The sequence below is a fragment of the Balaenoptera ricei genome, chromosome 3 (assembly GCF_028023285.1).
Source record: "Balaenoptera ricei isolate mBalRic1 chromosome 3, mBalRic1.hap2, whole genome shotgun sequence".
NCBI lineage: Eukaryota > Metazoa > Chordata > Mammalia > Artiodactyla > Balaenopteridae > Balaenoptera > Balaenoptera ricei.
Genome location: NC_082641.1, coordinates 35,825,768 through 35,846,153, shown reverse-complemented (window position 1 = coordinate 35,846,153; position 20,386 = coordinate 35,825,768). Strand labels below are relative to the sequence as shown.

At 38.3% G+C, this 20,386-nt stretch overlaps 1 long non-coding RNA gene across 1 annotated transcript in view; it reads right to left on the bottom strand.

Moving 5' to 3' along the window:
* LOC132363582 (uncharacterized) overlaps nucleotides 1-9,130 on the bottom strand; it is a 29,773-nt gene extending 20,643 nt beyond the window's left edge. Inside the window, exons 1-2 of the long non-coding RNA XR_009502618.1 lie at nucleotides 9,062-9,130; nucleotides 2,959-3,146 (exon numbers count right to left, since the gene is read on the bottom strand). This is a non-coding gene — a long non-coding RNA (uncharacterized LOC132363582). The remainder of the gene's footprint in view (nucleotides 1-2,958; nucleotides 3,147-9,061) is intronic.
* Nucleotides 9,131-20,386: the final 11,256 nt, after the last annotated feature.

Below are 20,386 nucleotides of genomic sequence, written 5' to 3'. Positions count from 1 at the left end.
ACACACATTTATGATAAAAACCCTCCAGAAAGTAGGCACAAAGGGAACTTACCTCAACATAATAAAGGCCATATATGACAAACCGACAGCTAACATCGTTCTCAATGCTGAAAAACTGAAAGCATTTCCTCTAAGATCAGTAACAAGACAAGGCTGTGCACTCTCACCACTATTATTCAACATAGTTTTGGAAGTTTTAGTCACAGAAATCAGAGAAGAAAAAGAAATAAAAGGAATCCAACTCAGAAAAGAAGACATAAACTTGTCACTGTTTGCAGATGACATGATTCTATACATAGAGAATCCTAAAGGTGCCAGCAGAAAACTACTAGAGCTAATCAATGAATTTGGTAAAGTAGCAGTACACAAAATTAATGCACAGAAATCTCTTGCATTCCTATATACTAATGATGAAAAATCTGAAAGAGAAGTTAATGAAACACTCCCATTTACCACTGCAACAAGAAGAATAAAATGCCTAGGAACAAACCTACCTAAGGAGAAGAAAGACTTGTATGCAGAAAACTGTAAGACACTGATGAAAGAAATTAAAGATGATACAAACAGATGGAGAGATATACCATGTTCTTGGATTGGAAGAATCAACATTGTGAAAATGGCTATACTACTCAAAGCTATCTATGGATGCAATGCAATCCCTATCAAACTACCAATGGCATTTTTCACAGAACTAGAACAAAAAAATTTCACAATGTGTACGGAAACACAAGAGACCCCGAATAGCCAAAGCAATCTTGAGAAAGAAAAATGGAGCTGGAGGAATCAGGCTCCCTGACTTCAGACTATACTACAAAGCTACACTAATCAAGACAGTATGGTACTGGCAGAAAAACAGAAATATTGATCAATGGAACAGGATAGAAAGCCCAGATATAAACCCATGCACATATGGTCACCTTATCTTTGATAAAGGAGGCAAGAATATAGAAAGGAGAAAAGACAGCCTCTTCAATAAGTAGTGCTGGGAAAACTGGACAGCTACATGTAAAGGAATGAAATTAGAATACTTCCTAACACCATACACAAAAATAAATTCAAAATGGATTAAAGACCTAAATATAAGGCCAGACACTATAAAACTCCTAGAGGAAAACATAGGCAGAACACTCTATGACATAAATCACAGCAAGATCTTTTTTGACCCACCTCCTAGAGAAATGGAAATAAAAACAAAAATAAACAAATGGGACCTAATGAAACTTAAAAGCTTTTGCACAGCAAAGGAAACCATAAACAAGACGAAAAGACAACCCTCAGAATGGGAGAAAATATTTGCAAATGAAGCAACTGACAAAGGATTAATCTCCAAGATTTACAAGCAGCTCATGCAGCTCAATATCAAATAAACAAAGAACCCAATCCAAAAATGGGCAGAAGACCTAAACAGACATTTCTTCAACGAAGACATACAGATTGTCAACAAACACATGAAAGGATGCTCAACATCACTAATCATTAGAGAAATGTAAATCAAAACTACAATGAGGTATCACCTCACACCAGTCAGAATGGTCATCATCAAAAAATCTATAAACAGTAAATGCTGGAGAGGGTGTGGAGAAAAGGGAACCCTCTTGCACTGTTGGTAGGAATGTAAATTGATAGAGCCACTATTGAGAACAGTATGGAGGTTCCTTAAAAAACTAATAATAGAACTACCATACGACCCAGCAACCCCACTACTGGGCATATACCCTGAGAAAACCATAATTCAAAAAGAATCATGTACCACAATGTTCATTGCAGCACTATTTCGAATAGCCAGGCCATGGAAGCAACCTAAGTGTCCATCAACAAATGAATGGATAAAGAAGATCTGGTACATATATACAATGGAATATTACTCAACCATAAAAAGAAAAGAAACAAAATTGAGTTATTTGTAGTGAGATAGATGGACCTAGAGTCTGTCATACAGAGTGAAGTAAGTCAGAAAGAGAAAAGCAAGTACCGTATGCTACACATATATATGGAATCTAAAAAAACCCAAAAAACCAAAAAAACAAAAACCGTTCTGAAGAACCTAAGGGCAGGATAGGAATAAAGACACAGATGTAATGAATAGATTTGAGGACACGGGGATGGGGAAGGGTAAGCTGGGACAAAGTGAGAGAGTGGCCGTTGCATGGATATATATACATTACCAAATGTAAAATAGATAGCTAGTAGGTAGCAGCCACATAGCACAGGGAAATCAGCTCGGTGCTTTATGTCCACCTAGATTATGACCACCTAGATTGGTGGATAGGGAGGTTTGGAGGGAGATGCAAGAGGGAGGAGATAATGGGATATATGTATATGTATAGCCGATTCAGTTTGTTATACAGCAGAAACTAACACACCATTGTAAGGCAATTATACTCCAATAAAGATGTTAAAAAAAAAACACAAAAAATATGAGTAGAGGACCTGAAGAGACATTTTTCCAAAGAAGAAAGACATACAGATGGCCAAGAGACACATGAAAAGATGCTCAACATCTCTAATAGGGAAATGCAAATCAAAATCCCAATGAAAAAAAAAAAGAAAAAACCCACAATGATGTATCACCTCACCCCTGTTAGAATAGCTATTATCAAAAAGACAAGAAATAACAAGTGTTGGCAAGGATATGGAGAAAAGGGAACCCTTGTGCACTGTTGGTGGGAATGAAAATTGGTGCAGCCACTATGGAAAAGAGTATGGAGGTTCCTCAAAAAAGTTAAAAATAGGACTACCATATAATCCAGCAATTCCAATCATGGGTATTTATTGGAAAAAAATGAAATCACTATCTGAAGGAGATATCTGCTCCATGTTCATTGCAGTGTTATTCAAAGCAAATTTTAATAAAACTTTGTTCTCTTTTCTGTTTACAGTACTAGCTTTAACGATTTAAAAAGAAAAAAAGAATATATTTTTATGTATTTATGAATTCAAGAGGTCCTTATATTTTACCTTTAAACCAATTGCTTCTGTAGTCAAATTATCTTCTTTCTTCATGTTGACACTTGTAGTAACTTTTTTCTGTAGCTGTTTGTGAACTTATTGGCAGATAGATTCAAGTGTCTTTTCCCTCTATGATTTTATTTTTATGAAAACTAGCAAGCAGGTGGTATACCACTGTGCTGGTTTTCTGTTCATTCCTGAGGACAAGAAAAGAAATATTAATCATTATTCTCTTTGACTTGGGGATTTCACAGCCAGCAAGCACCTTCTTCTTTTAGATTTGTGTACTTTTCTGGGTGGATTCAGAGAGATAGATAGGGCTGGGGAAAAACCCTCTTAAAATAGAGATAGGTAAGGTAAGGTGAGGATTTTGATATTCGTTTGACAAAAAGACACACTCACATTCATGTAGTGAGTCAGCAAGGCAGTGCACATACATACATGCACACAGCAAAGAAGGGGAAATTCTTTCGAGCAGGCAACCTAGCTATGGAGCTACAGAGATTTTACCTCCCTGTGCATTAGCCAGTGATCTCTGGATATAGATGCATATTGGAGTAGGTGTTGGTTTGCATATTAACTTCAAAACAGCCTCAGAGTTCAGATTTTTTTTTTCAATATCCCTCTATTCGTTTTTTGTCTTTTACATTCCTCTTTTCCCCCAAAAGTACAATTAAGTATATATTCCCATTCTCTGGTTAAGTGAAATTTTATTATATATAATTTTTACCCTTTAGGTTCTTCCATTAAAATAAAGAGCAAAGAAACAATAAATAAAACAAAAGATCAAATCAATTCCTTTTCAGAACTATCATCCAAGTTCTTCTGGTTTAAAATTTCTTTAGTGTTTTGGTCTGAATTAAGAATTATAGATGGTCAAATTATAGAATTTTGCACTCATTCATTCTTTTAGCCTAAATATGGATGGTCTTCTATGTGCCTGATATGGTGTAGACTCTGCATATATAATGGCCAGAGAAATAAATACATAAAAGGAACAACATGGTCCCTGCCCTCATTGAGCTTACAGAAATTTAGCTACATACATTCGTTATTTGTGCTTTTGAGATTCTTCGCAAAAACAAGAGTTGAATTTGCTACATTTATAGAGGAGGTCATTATATTTGAAATGTACAGTCTGTAGTCTTGAAGGATAAAGATGAATTTTATGCTAGAGTGTTATAAGATGAAAGCAGGTAACCTGTGGTTCCATGATGAAATTCTTATTTCTTTGAGGAGAGCAGAAGGCAGCTCAGGACCCCTTCTTTAAGGTCTGGCCAAACTCTAGGATGATGTGATATTTGGGAGGAAAGCATTGTTCTTTGGAGTATTTCCTTAAATAATAAAGATGTCAAGAAAACAGTGGAACAAAAGGAAAGAAGAAATAGTAACGAAGAGAAAAATGTACAAAGAATAAAAGAATGGAGGAAAGGAAAGTAAAGAACAAGTTAGAAGAGGTAGGAGGGGAGGAGAAAGAGAAGGAAAGGGGAGGGGAGGTGGGGGAGAGGAAGAGGATGGAGAGAAGAGAAGGGGTTTGGGAAATAGAGGACTTAGAAATGACCAGTGGTTTCCTGAGACACAAGGAAGGAAAATAGCCACTAAAACAGAATTTTTTCCTTAAAAAAAGAAATAAGCCCACACAGCCATCCTCTCCTCCATGTTGCCCCCTCCCCTGTGCCCCACTCCTGCCTGCTCTTGTTTGAGGCATTTTCAAAGGAAGCTTAGATCCCCTTGGGCCACTCACCTATCTTTTCACCAAAGCATCTTACTGGAGGTTGTTACCCTCTCCTTAATGAACTCTAGAAATTCTGGTTTTGTTAAGTCTTTGGAGAGGAATTATTTCTGACCTAATTCTGAAATATATCTAATTAGTTAAAATAAAAGCAGCCTTTTAAAAACATGGCTTCATTAAAATCATCTGATTCTTTATTTAAATAGCTTTTCTCTGAATTCCTTCTATGAGGGAAGATGCAACAAAAAAAGATCAGAGAGAAAGAATGAACACATTTTAATGAATATCTTTATTTTGGTAATTAGAATTTATGGAGTCACAACATTTAAGTATTGAATGCATGATATTTTTATCTCAAAACCCTGTCTATATATTTTGTTTCTAAATAATTTTTGATGAGAAGCCCATTTGGGAGGAAGGAAAATGCTGTAATGTATGGATGTAAACATTGACCTCTGTGATTTGTACTCAGCGAGGATCCCTACCCAGGTCTGGGTGTGTTGTATAGTGTCAGGAATGTTACTCAACGTCTAAGGCCAGATGTCTTTCACATGTAAAATGGAAGAATAGCATTTACCTTTTAGGATTATCAGGATTACAGAAAATATACATGAAGGCATATGGAATGCAAGAAATAAATGGCACCTCTTATTAGGGTGCCTGCCCTGGGTTCTTCCTTTTCTTGACCTTCTAATTCTAACTTCTCTGCTTCTGTTGTAGGTGCTGTGACCTAAGCATTATATCAGCAAATGTGTTAGATGCATGTAGAATTAGAGTTAACAGCAGTTGAGAGGCTGTTCTAATGGCAAATTGCATAAGTTTTACTCCTTAGAATCCTTGACCTCTATCTATGCAGCTCAAAACTCCTTTTGCCTTTTTCCTGGTACTCAGAGTACAGCAGTCTGTAAGTGGTCTATGCCTCAGTAACGTATTGCTATAGTTTCAGTGATCCACTGGGAGGTTTTCAGGTTCAAGTGCAAATAGTTCTGCTTTGCCTTAGAAACTTGGAATCACCCACACTGGGAAATCACCTATTTTTCCATCTGATTAAAGTAGTATTGCAGAGAGATAATGCAGCTCTCAAGAGTAAGTTAAGTTTTTATGAATAAAAGTTTTAGCCTGAATAAAAATTTTAGACCCTCCTATGTCTTCCAAGAGGACATTGCCTCAAGATGTCGATTTTATTTTGTAGGGAGACAGGTGACCTTTAATTTGGGTTCCACCTACCTCTACCTTATTTATTTCAAGCAATGTGCATAAAGGCAGACAGATATTATATACTCCAAACACTATTATATGTGTATTATATTATTTAGCGTTTCTTTTTCATTTTCTAGCAGAGAAGGTAGTGCAGGATACCAAACACATATATAAAACATGCATAAAAATGTATTTTCTGCTTCTTCCATCTTACTGGGGCTCCCACAAAGCCTCAACATCTTTTAACACCGATGTCCTTCCAGAATTAACCACGTGGTGCATCTCTCTGGCCTGCTCTTCACAACATGACTCTCATTCACTGATTCACAATTTTCCCTGCTTGTCTCTCACATCAAAATTCATTTGTGCTAGGTCCCTTTTATATATTCATATAGTCTTAGCAATGGAAAGACACAACTATCCACCAAAATTAGGAGTTCCTATTATAATAGCGGTTCTCCCTTTTTTTGGTTTCAGTATCCCTTTTATACGCTTAAAAATTATTGAGAACTCCAAAGAGCTTTGGTTTAAGTGGGTTATAGTTATGAAGATTTAACATATTAGAAATTTAAATCTAGACCTATTACATGTTATGATAAATAACATTTTTATGAGGAATAACTGTGTTTTCCAGAAATTTACAAGAGTGTCACTGTTTAACATGTGGATACTCATATCTGCTTCTGTATTCAATCTGTTGTATTATTTCATTCAAATAGCCCCTGGAAAACCCCACTGTACACGCATGAGAGAATGAGAGTGAAAAAGCCATATGACATCTTAGTATTTGTATTAGTTTTCTACTACTGCTGTAACAAACTACTACAGACTTAGTGGCTTAGAAAAATTAAAATGTATTATCTTATAGTTCTGGGGATCAAAAATACAAAATGGGTGTCACTGAGCTAAAATCAAGCTGTTGGCAGGGTTGTGCTGCTTCTGAAGGTTCTCGGGGAGAATCTGGTTTCTTTGTCTTTTCCAGCTTTGAGAGGCCACCAACATTCCTTGGCTATGTCCTCTTTCCATCTTCAAGGTCAGCAATGTTGGGCTCAGTCCTTCTCATACTGCCATCTCTCTGGGCTCCTCTTCAGATTCCCTCTTCCACTTTTATGGACACTTGCGATTACATTGGACCCACCCAGATAATCCAGCATAGTCTCTTTATTTTAAGGTCCCATGATTACACCTTTAATTCGTTACAGTCTTAATTCCCTTTGCCATTAATGTAACATATTCTCAGGTTCCTGAAATTAGAACATGGACATCATTGGGAAAGCATTATTCTGCCTACCACAGTATTATTGTTAAATTCATTTTGACCTCATGGATCCCCTGAAAATGTCTCAGGGAACTTCAGGGGTTCCCAGATCCTTCTTTGAGAACCATTATTCTGTGATATCCCTAATAGGTAGCATGTGCTTGATAAGGTACTTCATAAGGCAGCCTTTTTTAAAGAAGTAGGTAAAATTTTAAACTTTAAAAAAATTTGTCTTCTGTAACTCCCACCCAGTAATGCTCTTCTATTCCTTGGAGCTACAAAGAGTAAATCTACTCCTTCTACAATGTTAACATACTTTCAAATATTTTAAAAGTATTATTGATTTGTCATTGAGTCATATGATTTTTCTCTTCATGTTAAACATGGACAGATCCTTCTTAGAAAAGTTATGACAACATCAACAATGATAATATTTGTCCAAACTCTACCTATCCTTCAAGGCTCAGTCTAGTGTCAAATTTTCCATAAACTTCCTCAGATGCCTCTGATAAATTATTTTTGGTTTCTCTGCTCTTCTATTGTTCATTACAAGAAAATTCATTTATATTCGGGGCTTCTCAGTGTGCTAAAATTGTAGATTTCTTGAGGGCAAGGTCTTTCACTCATTTCTTCTTACATTACACACAGTTTAGTATCTATTGGGGAAGGAGCTCACTAAATGGTTTTGAATGAAAGGATAAAAGAATTGGAGCATGGGTCCCAGCTGGAGTTCGTGTTTACCCATGGTCTTAGGAACACATGGCATGGTTGAGGATTCCTTGCAGGAGGCCTGAGAGCAGAGGTTCCTGACGGTGGGGCATTCATCCCAAGGGAAAGGAACATAGGGACACACTCTGATGTGAGGAATTTGCCACAGGTCTGAGGGAGGAATGACTGAGCATAACACAGTATCTGCCACTGGGGCTGTATTGAGTGCTGGGGAGGAAGGACTCAGAATGAAAATGGAAGCACTGTTTCCTGAAAGTCTCTACAAGAATAGGTAACATAGTGCAGCCCCATTCCGAGACCCACATTCTGGTGAGTATCACATGATCACACAGCTTCTCTGAGGCACAGACTTGTATCATCACAGCAGGACCTGCTCAGGACTTCTGCCCAAGCTCTCTGAGCAATGGCATCTTTAGCAGAGACAGATTGTTTAAACTCTTTTCCTTGAACAACACTTCCCTATTTCCCTCACCACTCAGTCCCAGTGACCCCCTTTCTGCTCTATGCTTCTAAGAGTTCAACTTTTTTAGGTGCCACATATGAGTGAGATGATGCAGTATTTATCCTTCTCTGTTTGGTTTATTTCACTTGGCATAATGCCCTTGAAGTCCATCTCTTTTGTTGCAAATGACAGGATTTCCTTCTTTTTTAAGGCTGAATAATATTCGTATATATTCATATATATTTTTTTATATATATCACATATTCGATGTCCCTTCATTTGTTGACAGACACTTAGGTTGTTTCCATATCTTGGATATTGTGAAAAATGCTGCAATGAACATGGGGGTGCAGATGTCTCTTTGAGATACTGATTTTATTTCATTTGGAGTTTCAGATATATAGGATGAGTAATTTCTAGAGATCTAAGGTACAGCAGTGTGGCTACAGTTAACAATACTGTATCATATACTTGAAATTTGCTAAGAGTAGATCTTGTTCTCAAAAAAAAAAAGTAACTACATGAGATGATGGATGTGTTAACCAGCTTGATTGTGGTAAAAAAAAATTCATATTGAATACACACATATATCAAAATATCACATTGTATACCCTAAATATGTACAAATTTAACTTGTCAATTATACCTCAATAGAGCTGAGGGAAAAAGCTCTTCAAGAATCAACAGAAATATTAATTTTGATAATATAAATGAGAGCAGAGGCAAAATAGAGCAGCAGTAGCTCCCTTACCTCCTGAGTGAAAGCATTTGCTCCTCTTCTGAACTCAGGCAGGGAGGCCGGTCCTGAGCTGGTCATTCACTGTTATCAGAAATAAAAAGCAACAGGACACCTTGGTACAGGGAGGAGGGTGAAGCCACCATATGATAGCTCAGGAGCTAGTGCTTATCTTGAAAGACACAATCTCTACTGAAGGAATTGGGCTTCGAGTGGGGCATGGAGGCCCTGGAATTGTGGGTAGGGTAGAGCCAGGGGAAAAGTTCTGTTTCGCCTCCTGTTTTTTACCCCCAGAATGGCGTGGCCCACGTTTCATGAACTGCAGCTCCCCATCCTGTCTTGACTTCCTCACAGTTTTACTTCTCAGAGGGAGAACCTTGGTCTCCCCATCTCCCACTCATTTCTGCTGTTATAGAAGTCCCTGAAGTGTTGAAATGATTCCCCAGTTGATGAAATCTAGCACTTTGCCATAGGGCGAACACTTAGCTTCTTCTGCAAACACTTGAGTCTGCTCCTATTAGAATCTTTTTTTTCCTTGAAATCAGCTCTGCTTACTGTTAACAACTTACAAACAATTCAGATATATTAGCTTCAAACTTATTAAAAAGATACCTAGTGTGGAAAAGCAAATAAATATTGTAATTCATTCCCTGTTTGTTCATTAAAGAAATCAGATAAACATGCTGATCTTAGTATTCTGATGGTGTAAGTATATATGTGTCCCCAATTTTCATAATGACCCCAAAATTAAATAATCATGTTCTCATCCAACAATTGTATAACACTCATTTTGTTCCAAAGTTAGAGATATCAATAAAAACACAGGCTGCTCTGCGCCAGATGAGAACATTGGTTTTGTTTTCCTACTCTCCACTTCCAGACATCTGTATCTGCCCTCCATCCTAAATTACCAGGGTCTTTACCACTCACTGAGTGCCTCCCATGGCAAGTACTAAGGCGTTCCCGCCCGCACTGGCCTTTGCTGTGGTGTAGCTTGTCTTCCAGACTGAACATTGGGTGATGTGCTCTGATATCAGCTGACATGTGGTTAGTCCCACCTGGTTTTCAAACACTGTGACTGAAATGCCACTGTTACTGGCATTGGTGAATAATATCCATGGTCACTGCCGTTGTCTTGGGTCACAATGTCATATAGTGTCCTACTGACACCAGAATCCTGTGGGTTCCCTAACTCATTTCCAACCAGCTTTTTGGTTGCTCTACCTTACTACACTGACTCAATCTGCCAAGCTCTTTTTTTCTGTTATTGGTATTTGACCACCCAGGTGCTGTATTGGACTTGAAGCTTGACTCCTAGGCTTGCCCTCTCTCAGGATAGAAGTGTGGATGAAAAATGTTGCCTGCTATATCAGTAAACAAAGGATGTTTTGGCCATCAAGCCGTCAGCCACTGCAGCCGCCCCACAACTGTGCACCCTGAGGGGATTCAGAATAGAAAAAAACCAGGATACTTGCCCTAGATAGTTAAGGAGCATATCAAAAGAATGATTTCAATGAGCCCAGACTCTTGCATCTTCCCATACACAGAAAAGTGCTAAATTCATTAACTTGAGATATCTGGTTTTTCTTTAACAGTAATCTTCTGATGTTCTGACTACCTGTTTTTTGTTGCAAAAACTCCTATTTGTCCTGGCTTCTCCCTTTTACCTCCTCAGAGTAATCCCTCAGAGCCATCTGATAGGCTGTCTCCCGGGCTTAAGTCCTCCGTTTGTCTACCAAATAAAACATCATGCTCAACTGTTAGGTTGTGCATTTATTTCAGTCAACAGAAGCTAGGCACAATTACTCTCTGCTGTAAGATTTACCCTAACACCATGAGGGTTTCTGTGGTGTTCAGGAAAATGTGCCACTCAGATATCTTATGTTGGAGAGTATATATTGACCCACAACTCTACCTGTTATGCTCAGAAATGCATCACTGTGGTTGAGTGAGGCCAAACTTCCCAGGGACTGTTCCCAGTCACTGAGGAGCATGGCCAGGATATGAAGGTCAGGAAACTACCTAGAAGGCAACAGCTTTCATCTGATGGGTGACTTTGGCTCAAGGACTTCCTGTAGGCTTTTCCAAAACCTTCTAAGAAATGTACTGTACTCTGCATCCTCTCCTCTTCTCTCCTTTCCCTCCCTCCTTCATAGGACTCAGACCTTTATCGCAGTCTGACATCTCTCCTGGCTTCCTCCCCACTTTCTCTCACCAGTGTTTTACCCAATAAATCTCTTTCATGTCTAATCCCATCTTGGCATCTGTTTCTTCAAAGTCTAGAACTACAACAATTTAGAACAACTGAAAATTTCATCCTCCTGCCTTATTTCTCAGGGGTACTATATCTAAGATTGAAATCTCAGCCATATCTCTTCCAATTCCCCTCTTCCTACTTTCTAATTGACCTTTTCTTTTAGATGGGAGAATGGCTAATATTATCATTTTGTAAACACTTCAATTTTATTGTTTATTTTTGAAACTCTAAAATCTAGCTTTTAGCTTTCTTCTTACTTAGAGAAATCAAGTTTTTGGAATTTCAGAAAACAAAATCTCTAGCCAAACATATCAAACAAAAATCTCTTTACTTCCCACAAAATGTGGCTCTTACTTTTGCTTGCATACCACGTGTTCAACAAAAGTTCATTCAGAAATTCAGTCTCTCCCTTGGTTTTAAGATGTGTTCACTCTCCTTTTGTAACAGTGCAATAAGAAAAGCTATCACTGATAATTAAGTGGTCGGAAAAAGGAATTGTGGGAAAAGAACATAAAGGAATAGAAAATAACATAACATTTAGAATAAAAAATCACTAAAGTATGATTTAATATCATTTAGCATCAAAAGACTTTTTATTTTCAGCTAGGCTCCTCCCTTTCTCATGATTTAGGACCCATGAGGAGGGACTGAGAGTTCTGTGCTGGAAATAGTTTAGTTATAGGAAAAGATTACATCTATTTTTGCAATATCACATCTATTTATTTTGGGGCATCAGCCCAGAATTTCAAAAATTCTTGTGTACCATGAACTATTACAAACCCTACATGAGAACTGGAGCAAGTCAGCTGGAGGTCAGGACTTTGACCCTAGGAGAGATGGTGAATGCGAGATGAGCCAGATTTTGACTTTATAAGAGTGGACTAAATAATATTTAGCTTGAAAATATACTCCAGAATGGTTTAAATCCCCAAGAAATTATCAACAGATGTACAAAAAGTGGGGGAAGGGCTCAGTGTCGTGAAAAATTAAGGCTTCTGCCTTGGACTGTGAAGTTGGAAAAGACTTGAAGCCTTTCTTTAAAAGGAATGACTGATTCCAATGATATTAACTCAAAATGCAAGAGAGACAGATCTTGAGGGAAAACATTTCCATGATGACAATTAAGAATTTAAATATATGTATATGTATAAGTGATTCGCTTTTCTGTACCGCAGAAACTAACACAACCTTGTAAATCAACTATACTCCAATAAAAATTAATTTTAAAAAAAGTTAATTAAAAAAAGCCAGGGTTTAAAGCTGTAGTATGCCCTTCTTTCTGGTTTTCTTTTGATAGAAAAATAGAACTTTGGCAGTAATTTTATCATAAAGAGAATAGGCTGAGCAGAAGCTAATGTGGGTCAGAGTTCTTTGAAAGTCAGCGGGAGAGCAGAGGATGGAGCCCAGGTCTTGGGTCAGGTCAGGCTTGGCTGGTGCCTGCTCTCCTCATAGGTCAAGGCCAAGATCCGAGCAGTGACCTGTTCACTGTGTGTCAGTAAAGACCGTGCAGAGTCACACTTACACACAAGGAGGCTTCCAGTGCTCCTGAGGCTGGCCCCTACAGGACAAGGGGGTGGTGGGAAGCACTGAGGAGGGAGCGGTGGGGCCCTCAGTGGAGGGAGATGAACATTTCATCCAGTATCCAGACCCTGATACGAGAGCTCAGTGAACGGCATGATATTCTAAAGAAACAGATTCTAAAGAGTCATAGACCCCCTCTACCCCCGCTTAGAAAGGAAAAATTTAGATGAGAATAAACATTTTTTGTGGTGGGTTATGGAAAAAACGGAAGAGAAAATTTAGAGAAAATTCTCTTTCTTTTTATATTCTTCCCACCATTTAATCGTGAAGCTTTTCTATAGCCAAGACCATCAGGATGGGAATGACACAGAAAAAACTAAAATTGAAATTCTTATTTTTGAATTCTTATATTGTCTTCTATAACCTACAGCAGAATCAACAGTTTTGAAAGCCCTGACTTCAACTACAAAAGCTAAACAGTTACAAGAGAAAACTATATTTATCTACCTATTTATAAATTTATCATTTCAAAAACTTCTTTTAAAGCATTAAAAGCTATATAGGCTGATACAGAGATATAGGACACATAATTTACAATATGAACCACAAAGTCTGCAAGAATCCCTTGATTTAAGAGAAAACGTTCCCACCAAGGTGAGAGGAGATGATAGTTCCTTTCTGGATTGGAAGGAGGAGATTATAGGGGAGAACAAGAGAGTTTTAAGGGCCAGTATTAGGCTCTGCTCCATGTTTCTATCCTCTGTAGACATTGAAACACTGGGGTGTGTGTGTGTGTGTGTATGTATGAGAGAAAGAGAGAGAGAGAGAGGGAGGGAGGGAGAGAGAGGGTATGTGTCAGAAGTCTCTGGATATATTCTAATCTCTGAAAGCTGATGGGTCTTGTGTCCCATTTTACATCTGAAATTGCAGGTGAAAAGATTATAGGGTTAAGTATGTTTCTCTCCTGGTCCCTTTTTAAAAAAAAAATAAATTTATTTATTTAATTTAATTTATTTATTTTTGGCTGTGTTGGGTCTTCGTTGCTGCGCGTGGGCTTTCTCTAGTTGCGGTGAGCAGGGGCTACTCTTTGTTGCGGTGAGCAGGCTTGTCACTGCGGTGGGTTCTCTCATTGCAGAGCACGGGCTCTAGGTGGGTGGGCTCAGTAGTTGTGGCACGAGGGCTCAGTAGTTGCAGCTTGTGGGCTCTAGAGCGCAGGCTCAGTAGTTGTGGCGCACGGGCTTAGTTGCTCCGTGGCATGTGGGATCTTCCCGGACCAGGGCTCGAACCCGTGTCCCCTGCATTGGCAGGTGGATTCTTAACCTCTGCACTACCAGGGAAGCCCCTCTACTGGTCCCTTTTAAAAGGTGAAGAAACTCTAAAAAGAGTGACAGGTAACATCACTAATGCCTTTGAATAGCATAGTTCTTTGTAGTGGGGGCTGTCCTGTGCATCCTAAGATTGTGGGGTGTTTCAAACAGCCCTGGTCTCTATTCACTAGGCGAGAGTAGCACTGCCCTCTACCCCAAGCTGTGACAATCAAAAACGTCTCCAGCCATTGTCAAATGTCCCCTGAGGGGCAACATCACCCCTGGGTAAGAGCCACTGTCCTTATAGTAAATTAGAGTCAGTTAGGTGGCTTTTTTCCATGCTACAGGGACCAGGGTATCACAAGCCAGGATGGAGAAAGGGCACTGAAAGGGATGGTGAAGCCAAAACACCAAACTCCCTTTGCTATCATTTTGTCCTGGGTTAGGTCTTTGTTCAGTCTTTGGATTTCTATCAGGATTTTTTAAACAAAATCCACATCTAAGTATGTGAAAAGGAGAATTATTCCAAACAAGAGGATATAAAGAAGACAATGGGTGTGTTTAATGGCCTGAGGTTGGTCAGGTTGCAGCGAGCAAGCTAGTTTCATTTAATGGCTTATTAGTGGGCTGCTGAAAAACAGTGTCCTAGTCCTAAAACAAAATCTGCAGCTAGACCAGCAAGCAGCTTGAGCCCCAGACATACATAAGTGTCCCAGGCAGAAAATAATAAGTTGAAATTCATTTGGCAAAATATTAGCTAATGCAGTTGAAAAAAAAACCACACCACAGATATTCTGATGGGAAAATACACCTAGTGAGTAATATTTCCAAAAAAGCCCGTGAGTGTGCACACAGGATGAATTCTGCAGTCTGACACCACAATAAGAAAGACTAAATAATTTTTAGATGTGGGAGGCCTAGAAAAAGCATTAGCTTCATATGCTCTGACCCTGAGACTCTGGGTAGTAAATATAGCCAGGTGAGGTCACTCCTGGAATTTATTTACTTTGGCTTATTCCAGGTGTGAATAGACGGAAATTATTTGGCAAGTGTTCAAGAGTGAGCCATGACAAAGGTGGGCGAGGAGGTGGATGAAGAAGATAGAAGGTGGAGGAGACAGAATATTACCAGGAGCTTCTCCTAAGCACCAAGAGTGAATACTATGCTGCATAAACACTTCGTCAGAGATTGATTTATGGTGGAACCATTTAAAGTGACTCATACTCTAGAATGTGGTGGTCATTAACAATGTGTAACCTGCAGTCGACCCACTCAGAAAGTAGCCTTGTCAAGACAGAGCTCTGTAGGAGATACGCTTATCTGCTTTTATTCATTTGGGGCACCAGAATTAATCATAATAGGTAAGGTTCTAAACATCCCCAGGCACTGTCTAATTCATTACCGGGAGGAGGTTCTTTAGACTGAGACTTTGAAGACAACACAATGATACTACACTATATATATTTTACTGACCTCAACAAAACACTAAGGATCTATATATTGCACAATATATGTACACATACATGTATCTATGTATCTATCATCTATCTATGTTTCTATCATCTATCTACCAACAATGTATTTTGATATCTGTTTACTAAGGAATTAGAAATAACTCATAACTAGCATGATCAAGAGAATAATTTGCATCCTTGTCTGATGTAGATCCTAGTCTCTGCGTCTCATGATGTGTCCCTCCTGAGCAGGATGTGCTGGGCTATCCGTTTCTCAATGAAGGCCTTTTGGATTAATCCTAGGAAAAGCACACTGAATATAGGCTGTGTTCTTTGGAGGTGAGCTGATAAATTTCCTTATAGCAGAGATTTTAATATGCTTTGGAGATACTGTTTTTTTATGGGAATACACCTGTTAATTTTCTTTCATAAAATTAAATTCATTACACATAACTTTGTTTTTAAAATTATCCTTTTGGAAACAGGTATATTCTATATGTATTAAAAAGTCACTGACATAAACTAAAATAATTAAATTCTACTAACTTTGTCATTTCTACATCCTCAGAGAACCTCACAAAAAATTATGTGAATCACCTTGAAATGTCACCTCCATGTCAAATAGTCAAATAGGAGCCTAGAAAGATTAAATTACTTCCTGCTTTAATACTTTGGTTTGTCTTGATAAATGCCAACCTGTGCAGTTACCTACGATGGCTCCCCTCTCAGCTGGTTGGGAAGAGAGAGAGGAGTCCAACAGGGCCTCCTTAGAGCTACTCTCCTCCTCAGGTTCTGATTCCTGTCCTCACCCCTTTTCCTCTCCAACTTTCCCTTCAAACCCTCTTGCTCTGATCTGATTTCCCCAGCTTCTGTACTATCATCTAATCTAAAAATAACTAACATTCATTTAATGGTAAATATTAATATAGCCTAATTTCTAATCAATCTACAGAAAAATATCCTTGGCTCGTCATTAAAAAAATTTGCTGTTGGTTCATTGTTTATTGTAACCTATGCCAATCAGGCCTGAAAGTCAACTACTAAAAGGTATTTTGTTTAATCTGCAAAGTGTTTTAGAAATTGGTTAATTGGGGGACAAAACATATTTAAATGAGAAGGAATGGAGGGATCTACCTACCAGCCAGTGAGCTGAAGTTCGGTAGTCTTTCTGCTGGGCAAGGCTGCATGACTTGTTTAGTATTTGAAGATAGGCTGGCATGCTTTAGGTACCAAGGATACCTCTGATGAGAGCACAGGGAAGGTGATCCAAAGAATTGTTAAGGAAGTCAAAAGATCACCCCAGAATGTGGCTGGTAGAAGGTTCTAAAAAGAGGCTTCTTTGGTGGAATGGCAATTTTGCTTTATCAACAGCTAATTTGCTGATGTTGGTCTTATAGAGCTTTGTTTCTCAACTGAATTTTTGAAGTTATTTGTCTTACTTCAACCTGTTCCTAAAATGTTGTAATGTTTGGTCCACCAAGCCGTTTCATTCTGGTATGCCCTCAGAGGTATAATGAGCCCAAGACCCAGGAAATACTGACGTTCTACCACCTTATGATTCTTCTGTATTCAGAGACGGTCATCATACTGTGATTATAAAATGAAGCACAAGTCTGTATTGTTATGTGAAGATGAAAATGTGAGTTCTCCTGATCCTATAAGTGAAAGGAGTTTATCCATGTGATTATGCACTAGGCCTACTGCCACAGCCCTGTGTTTGTAATGTTAATGAACACTTTGAGCTTCCATAATCCAACCTTAAACATCCAAGTTATGAGAGAACAGGCATTTCCATGTAAGGGTTATGTGATTTAAACAATACACTTACTATTTTTATTAGTGATAGCGTTTCCTTCTATCTGAAGGGTTAAGGATGAGAGGTTGCTAGCATTTGGTGGTATTGTTGTTTTTTCCCTTTGACACTTGTGAAAAGAGATGGAATACACAATATAAATGGTTGGTGATGAGACTTTTGAATTCTGTATCAATATTGTCATCTCTTCTCCAATAAGATTAAAACTGAAGTAGGTGGTACAGTGTGATGGATGTAAAGTAGTTTAATAGAGATAAGGTGTAGAATTATCTCTTATTGGGGGCACTTAGGATAATTTCCTTTTCCATCTGAATGCCTGTTTAAATTGCCTTTTATACCTAAAATTTTCTTATAAATCTATAGTCATCTTAGCATTTTCAAACCAACAAACATACTCCTTAACTCTTTAATTCAGTGCTACATCTCAGGTTAGTTTTCTGAATCTGTAGCTATGGAAAACTATGATACATTAATAAAACTATAGCAGTTTGAGAAGAAAAATATCTTTCCAACTTTTTCCAAGACAAAGCAGTACAATTTCATAACTGCAAGGGACCCTAGAAGTATTGAATCCAACATCTTCATTTTAATAGAAGGAATAAGACCTATGGGAATAGAAAAATTTGTCTGTCACACAACTTGCTGGCCCTAAAACCTGTGTTTCTTTGTTCTGGGTGCAAAGTTGGTCTCCCTGTGTCGTGGTTCTGGCCTGTGAAAGAATACTCTCATATCACATATCACTTCCAGGTGTACTGATAGCTAAGGAAGGAGCCTCTGCAGAGGCAGAACAGCTTAGTGGGTAAAGTTTGAGTACTAGACTGAGAGGATTCTGGCTTGCAGAATCCTGGCTCTACTGGCTGCTATTTTAGGCAAGTTACTTAACTTCTCTGACCTCAGTTTCCTTATCCATGAAATGGAGTTTATAATCTTGCTAAATCTACAGGTCATTGTAAAGGTCAAACGAGGCTCTGACACATATTATGAACTCAATATGTTTCGGAATAAATATCCTAACTCTGGTTTTGACAACCATCAGTGGAGTTCAGTAATTTTAACATTGAGAGCTTTATCTCTTTATCTTCAGACCACAGAATTCAATAAGCAGAGGGTAAGAAAGATCCAAGTCAATTATGACTAACAGACTGGTCTCAGTGTTTTGATTTGCCAAACCCAGCTAGCCTGTATAAATTGGAAACCTGAGTCTTTTCCCAGAGATTCAGATCATTTTCACCACCACAATTCCAGGCAGCAGAGCATCTGTCTCAACTTGTGACATCTCCAGGGATAGAGACTTGACAGCCCTCTAGTGAGTCCATTTTGGGGGGTTTAATCCCCATCTTCTCAGTTTACCTCCCTAAGAAGACAGCAAGAAGAGAAGAAAGTCAAATTTGAATTTACTGAATGTTCGTAGTAATATGTAAAAGATATCTTAAGTGTGTGATTTGGGTTTCCCCACATTTGAGTGTGAGTATTTTATTTAGGAAGTGATCTCAGAGGGCATCAGTAGGGGAGCAGAAAACAAGACAGAAAAGTGAAGAAGATGCATTATCAAGCAGGCTATTGCTGTAAACAACTGGGGCTCAACCTCTCTGTGGAATTAGATGTAAAACACACCAAGATTTATTGCACCTGAAATGTGAAGAAGCTAGGATATGTACCCTTCAACTTCAGGCATCCCTGATTGAGAGCTGTTTCTGGGTGATTTAATTCCCTGACACTTCCAGCCTGTGCCATACATGGGCTGAGAGAAAGCCATGTGGCAGGATATTGCAGTAGAATGCTGCGGCATAAACTTGATGAATGAGTGAGTATGAACAGAATCTGGGTGATGTCGCTGTAGTATGTCTTATGATAAAACCGTTAACCACTGGAAAGCATCTGGCCACAGAATGTGATTCTTGAAACTGAAGAATCTGATATATTTATCTAATGAAGTGTCTTTGAAGAAATAAAAATAGACCATATTACATCCTTCTTAGGAAAAGCAGGGGAAGGTGGACAAGAGGTGTCCTTTTGCACCTGAGGATGCATATACCTAAGCCCACATCATTTTGACCCCATCTTCATTCCTCATTTCACTAATACTTTTTGGAAATATGGCTTATTAGAAATCATTCTGCAGTCATGCTCATAGATTATGTATTTTGCACCTCTTTCCTTCCCATATATCATTATAACAAATTTTGTCATGTTATTACAAACCTTTTGTTAATTAGCATTTTGGTGATATTTTTTGAGGGACCCATGTACTATGAAATTGTTATATGGGGAGGGGAGCATGCATTTATAGATTAGGTATCATGCTTAATACTTTGGGATAATTTCCTAAGTAATAATAATAATACAGAATACTAATGATTAAAAAAAAAGAAATCATTCTAAAACACAACAGTAGGCCGTTATCTCTGCAGTTTCCATTTTCCACTAGGCACATAGTGACAAGATGTTTATCAAGTTGGTGGAAACATCAACAGCCCAAGACTTGGCTCTTCATTAAGCATTGTATTCTGCAAAAATTCAGTTGATTACTAATTACAAATTGACAGAAGGATAACATAGATAATACTGAAAGAATAACAATATAAGGAAAGTTAGCATGAGCCTAACTCAAAATTCAGAATAAGTTCAAGCTGTTGCTCTGGCATATGTCTTCATTTGGGACCAGAGTGAAGGGTGGGAAATTTCAAAATTACCCAACATGTTTCCTTTTTGTACTTGGAAAGATGTCTAGGGTTTTTCTATTCTTTTTCAATTTATGAAATGAGCCCAATTACTTGTGTTCCTGGGATGCATTCACACAACTAAGAATTAAAGCACCATCTTGGGTCCTTCTCTTTCTCTACACAGGCTCACTAACCTGCTATTTAGGAAAGACACTGATAGCATATATTGAATTTACATGCATGTCATGACTTGCTCTAACAGCAATGCGATGTTATCTTTATCTTTTTCAGTCCAAGTTTTAAACAAACCCTGTTAACGAAGTCT